The 6,000-nt window shown below is 57.0% G+C and overlaps 1 long non-coding RNA gene across 1 annotated transcript; it reads left to right on the top strand.

Annotated features, from left to right (window-relative positions):
* The first annotated feature begins 1,538 nt into the window (after window positions 1–1,538).
* On the top strand, window positions 1,539–5,766 carry LOC117803735. Its single transcript, XR_004627731.1, has 3 exons — window positions 1,539–1,804; window positions 4,644–4,851; window positions 5,398–5,766. It is a non-coding gene; the product is annotated as an uncharacterized LOC117803735 (long non-coding RNA).
* Window positions 5,767–6,000: the final 234 nt, after the last annotated feature.

Raw genomic sequence — 6,000 nt, 5'->3', positions numbered from 1 at the left:
ACTTCTTATGGGATGTGGAAAGGTATGTGCATGTGCCCCAGGGAGCCAAGCGAGTAGGCAGGACTGTAGGTAAAGGGAGAAAGTGCTATTTTCTCAATTCCTGACCCAGAAGGGGGTCCACACTGGACTTTCAGGGGCCTCAGTCTGATGCAGGTGCCTGAGACAGTGCTGTCTGAGTTCTCTCCTGATCCCGTGACTCCCTGTTCATCACAATGATGATGGGAACATCCGTGCCTAGATGACCAGCAAGCAGAGACAGCGCCCCCTGAAGGTGAGGAAACCGCAGGTACGGCAGAGACACAGGTGACAAAGACTCTCCTTGACCAAACTCTAGCCAAGCTCCTCTGAGCCCACTTCTCAACTAGGCTTCCACCTTGGCCTATAAAAACTGTTTGTCAGCACAAATGATTTTGTATGCTCGCCTTCCCCTCCCCTCCCTACACACTAAGAGACTTGGACAAACACTAGCATACCTTCTAACAGCCTAGGGTCGCTTCCCTAGGCTGACAAGTCCAAACCTTCAAGTTTCTGCCCAAGAAAGCTCAATGCTGCCAGGAGAATTTACTGTTTGGTACAGCCAAAACTTGGTGATGGGCATATAGGCCCCTGAAGCCCCTCTTAGAGCAGTTAATTCAGAAAGCTTGCAATTATAAGTCCTTTCTTTGCCCTTTGAGATGTAAATCTTGTACCATCCAGAACTGTCTCTTGGAAATGCAAGCATTCAAGAACTAACTCTCCCTCCCAGTCCAGGCCTGTGGGAGGGCAGGGCCCAACTCAGGTGGATGGGTGCCATGCTCAAACTTGCACCACTGTCTCCCATCACAAAGATAAAAGACCGTCCCTTTTCCTCTGGACTAGCACCAACTAACAAACCTAGGTGGCCTCGTCCCTTCCACCAGCACACTCCAGCCTTTAAAACATATCCTGCCTTTCATTTCTGGGAAGTTGAGGTTAGTTCACTCTGGGCCCTCTTGCCTATTGCAATAGTTATTATGAAATAAAGTCTTTCCTACTGCTCTAACTAGTATCCAGCTTTGTTTATGTTTGCCAGAGGCAAGAGGCCAGGACTGGGGGTCTCACCTTCAATGTTACCTGCATGTGTTCCAGTAAGGCCTGGGCCATCGAGGCTGTATTCGGATGCCACCATCCCCATTTCAAGAAGCCTCTTTCAGGCTTAGTGACACATGAGAATAATGCTGTTTTGTCTTTGGTGGTGGTCACATAAGGTGGTCCCGGTCTCCAGATGTGTGTTTTCCTGAGCTTCCTTGAGCTTGCCCAGCTGAAGCACAGGAAGGCACAGACTGCGGGGCCCTCACACTTTTACAGAACATTTCTAAGATTAATATGCAATTTTCCAATTAATATGCAATTTTGACTTTTTTTTTTCCCTGAGAGTAAACCTTTTCAGGACTGGACTCCACCCCTCCAGGACCAGTGAGTGTGCTCCTGAACTGGTCTGAATTGGGTCTGTAACTCAGGGCGTATTTAGAGTAGGGGCCAAGTTCACAGGCACAGCAGACAGACTCAAGACAAACCTATGTGTGCAAGCTTGGGGGACAGATGCCTCCCCCTCCCCCAACTCCTCCCAGGGGGCTTCAGCCTTAAGGCGTAGAGTAGAGAAGCCTTAAGCTGCAGGTACCAAGTGACAGCAGAAGGCAGGGGATCAATCAGAGTAAGTGGGGGTAGGAATCATGGGGCCACCACCCTCGTGGACATAGCACAGGTGTCTGTCATCAGAGAAGGGGCTGGGAAGCTGACTGCATGCTAAACTACATGTGGGGACATGGATGCCAGCAGCACCAAGGTGAGCTCATAGGAAGTGGGGACACAGAGCTCCAGGGGAGGCAAAGCCCGGAAGTGTATGCATGTACATGTGTGTAAATGTTGGGGGTGTGTGTAAGTGTGTGGGGTGTATTTGTGAGGGTGTGGGGGTGTGTGTGCACGTGCATGTGGACATATGCATGTGAGCGTTCTTGTCGGTGTGGGTGTGTCAGTGTGGTTGCATGTGAATGTGTGTGCAAAGTGCAGCTTCTGCAGGGGTGTGGGCACTGGGCCTCGGGGGGTCTGGGAAGGGCAAGAAAGGAGGTATACAAGCAGGCAGCAGCCTTGGGACTAGGGACAGCTGATTTGGCTGCTCCTGAGAGGTCAGGAGGGGACAGGAGGAGTTCCTGGGGCTGGGGCCCTTGGGAACGCCTGGCTCCTCCCCGGGAAGCCTGGAAGTGACCTTCCGGCTCTGCCATAGAGGCTAGGCTTTAAACACATGTCCAGTGGCCCCAAGTTCCTGAAATGTAGCCTTCTGAGGAGAACAGGATGCGTCCCAGTCTGGGTGTGGGAGTGGACCGGAAGACGGACCAGAAGGCCTTCTGGAAGGAGGGGAACCAGAGCTGGGTCTTTGGCCAGTAGCATGGCCCTTTGACCCCGACAGTGAAGACCCATAGATCCCCAGGACACCAGATGGTGGGCCCTGCCCCAAACTGCAAACAGAAAACATGCGTCTGTGCTGAAATGAAAGCAGCTCCTTTCTAGACCTCGGGACTGCTGGACGCAGGCTGTGCAGCTGCCCCTCCCCCAGCGGTCTGCCCGCCGGGCTCCCCGGCAGGGTCTGCCCTGTCTCCCTGATGGCCCAGCTCTGCCCTTGAGAGCAGCAGCCTGGGGTCCCCAGAGCGCACCCGAGAGCCTGTGGTGAACGGCTGCGTCCCACACCTGAGGGCTGCTCGGCTCCTCGGCGCCAGCCCCGGTGGGGGGGGGGGGCTCTGGTCGCTGAGCCGCTAGCCAGCCCGCAGGACACAGTGCTCAGGACCAAGGCCCCCAAAGCCCGAGCCCTGTTGTCCCTATGCAAGGACGCTCTTCTCTGTCAGAAGGGAATCCCTGGGGGACTTAGAAAACAGTCCCACCTCAGCCAACCTCTCTGTGGCCTTTCACACAAACAGCCTGCCGGGCGGCTGGCCGGCGAGAAGGGGGGCCCGGGCCAGCTGCAGCAGGCTTGCATGTTTTTCTCTTCTTGTGGTTTCTCCTTGGGGTTAAGCAATGTTTCAATTCTCGGCATAACGACCCAGCGGCCTCTCTCTGAGGTGTCAACACAGTCTGATCAGTGGGGGATTGGAGGGGGGTGTTGGAGGGGAGGCAAGGGGTCACCATGCCGGGCTTTGGGTCCCTGGGCTCCTTCGAAGCCTGTTAACAGTGAAGAAATGAGAAGCCCCAGTGTTCCCCAAAGGTGCCTGGGTGGAGGGAGAGGCTGCTGAGGGGTGTTCTAGAAAGATTAGGACATAGTGAATGCCAAATGCGGCGGCACCCCTCCTGGGATAGATATTTATCACCAATCACACAGCATGGGTGTCTTGATGAGAGAAGGCCCCTGGCTCTCCTATGGCTGGGCTGGGCTGGGCTGGGGGTGCCCCAGTGTCCCGGTTTCCTGGAAGTCAACCCCACCCCACTTCTTCCTGTCGCTCTTGTCCTCCCCCTGCACCCCCAGCTGACCTCTGAGGGCCACAAAGGAGTCCCTCCACGTGCCAGGTGTTCACCACCTGCTGCTTCGCTTCTGAGAACATGGCGGTCACTGAAAGGCACCAGCAAGCTGTGGGGGGACCCAGAGCCCAGGACCCATTTCTCTTTCCTTGCACGATCAGAGGGCTCCCCTCTACAGCCCCGGCTGGCCTGGCTGGGTGCCCACACCAGGAGACGGTACCCTTCTTGGCCAGGGCAGCAACTCTCCACCCTGAGGCCCCAGGGCCTTCACACAGGCTCCCTGGAGCTCCCACCTGCCAGGCCACCCCCCAGGAGTCTCTAGACCCCCACCCCTGGCCCTCCTGCTGCCTGCCTGCCCAACCCCACCCTGCCTGGTTGAGGCTCCCCTCGGGGCCTCACTGTGGTTGCCCCAAACCCCTGGGGGCCCACTCCCTGGTGGTGGGCGCGGCTGTGCTCTAAATCAACTCCAACAGCCTGTGCTCACTTTCACAGCTTCCCCTGCAGTGTGGGTGGCCTTTTGACCCTAACCATGGTCTCAGGGGAAGCTTCGGCTCTCCTGATAGGAGCAGAGCGACGCAGCCGGCCAGCCACTCTCCCCATTCTGACTCCTTGACTGTGGGCCTGGGCTGGAGCCACGACGGGGAGGAAGGCCCAGAGAAGGCTCTAACAGAGTGGAGCCTGAACCTCGGCCCCAGCTCTTGCTGTGAGAGGAAAACAGGCAGCTTCCCTAAGCCTTTCCCCACTGGTCGCCTGTCCCTCGTGGCTGGACGCTTTCCTGAGGGCTGTCCTGGGCCCTCAGAGCCCCAGGAGTGCAGGGCTGGGGGCCGGCTCCCTCTGGCTCCCCAGTCCTTTGCACCCAAGGCCTGGAGAAGGCAGCGCTCTTCCCGGAGGGCGTGTGCACAGCCCACCAGCTCCGAGTGGTGTTTTCTCCTCTGCGCCTGCGTGGGCCTCCAGAAGCCAGTTTGTCATCCTGCTCTCTGCCAAGGGGGAGAGAGAAGAGAGGGAAGGCTCTCCAGGTGAAGATCTCCAGCCTCCCAGCTCAGATGGACTCTCCAGGATCAGTGGCTCTAACTAGGCAGGGTGAGGGCACTTCTGGAAATGGGCATGCTCTCCCTGCCCCTCTGACCATCTCCCCACCCACAATGTCCTAAGTGGAACACATCTTTGCCACCCTGCAGGGCTAAGGGACCCTCACCCCAGTACTCCGTGCAGGATAGGGTGGCCCCTGGAGGCTGGCGAACTGTCCTGTGGGCCCCCTGAAGCTGCCACCACCTCTTCCCTAGGCAACCCCGGGCTTCCAACCTCACAGCCACTGCCTGCCTCCCGCTCAAAGCCAAAAGGTTCTGCAACCTACTTCTCAGGGTTCTTCCTCTGGATCCTAAGCCTGTAAGTAAATTTAAACCTCAGTCTGCTAAGTACATGTTTCCCCAAGGCGGCCATAGAATGGGGGACGAGGAACGGACCACCGGGAGCCGAGGTGCTGCTCAGATAGGTCCTGTGGATGCTAGGCCTACAGGGCCCCATCCCCACGCAGGGCCCTCCTGGCAAGACTGTGTCTGGGCCACAACCCAGGGCGCCTGTCCCAGCCGTGACTGGGAGCCCGAGTGGGAATAGACGAGAGACCAGCTCAGGAAGCTGCAACCACAGCTGGGTTTCAGTTCAGCCAGTGTTTGCGGAACCCCGGCTTTGTGCCAGGACCAGGGCTCAGCCCTGGGAAAGTGCCAAGGGGAACGGTGGGGTGGGCAAGGGAGATGCAAGGGGACTGCTCCCCCACATGCATGTTGGGTGGTGAAGGCAGAGCAAGATTCTCAAGGCAGGTAACGCTGCTCCGGGGGAGGAAACGGTGCAGAGAGGGTGGCAGACCTCGGCTGCACAAGGGGAGGGGGGCAGTAGGACAGGGCAGGGGTCCGAGCTTCTGCATTCTACACACAGGAACGCTGTCAGGTCCCAAAGTGAGGAATGACAATCTAAGGCCGGACGTTCTGGAAGATAGCACGGCAGTGGTGGCAGCGTTTGCAGGCTGATTGCCTGGCCTTCCACTGGGATCCATCCGAGTCCTAAGCTGTGGGGTCAGTGCAGCAAGTCCCCTCAAGTGGCACAGGGAATCTCTCAGCTCAAGTCAAGAGATCCAGAATATAGTTAAAATCTGGAAAGGACATTTACCCTTACAGGTAGAAATGCAACCCCAGGGGTTCATGCACGTCGGGTGAGTGATGCATCATACACTATAGAACAAGTTATGGGATAAAACTTTTTCACAGTCTCCAAAGCCTCTCCATGCTTACGTCAGATTTTCTAGAGCAAGAGAAATTCTGCAGCCAAGTCATGCATGATTTAGGTCTTTTGCAAATAGCCAATTCCAGCTGGCTTTATACAAAACGGGAACCTAGGGCAAGAAAGCCACGCTGGGGTTTCCAGGAGCCCTAGGGAAGGGTGCAGTGGCCTCTGGCAATAGGGCCTCAAATCACAGCCCGGGGCATTGCAGGATGCAGGGCTCCCCTCTGCCTTTCCTCGGGTTCTCTCTGCATTGGCATG

The sequence above is a fragment of the Ailuropoda melanoleuca genome, chromosome 9, assembly GCF_002007445.2.
Source record: "Ailuropoda melanoleuca isolate Jingjing chromosome 9, ASM200744v2, whole genome shotgun sequence".
Taxonomy (NCBI): domain Eukaryota; kingdom Metazoa; phylum Chordata; class Mammalia; order Carnivora; family Ursidae; genus Ailuropoda; species Ailuropoda melanoleuca.
This window is presented reverse-complemented; position numbering and strand designations above follow the sequence as displayed.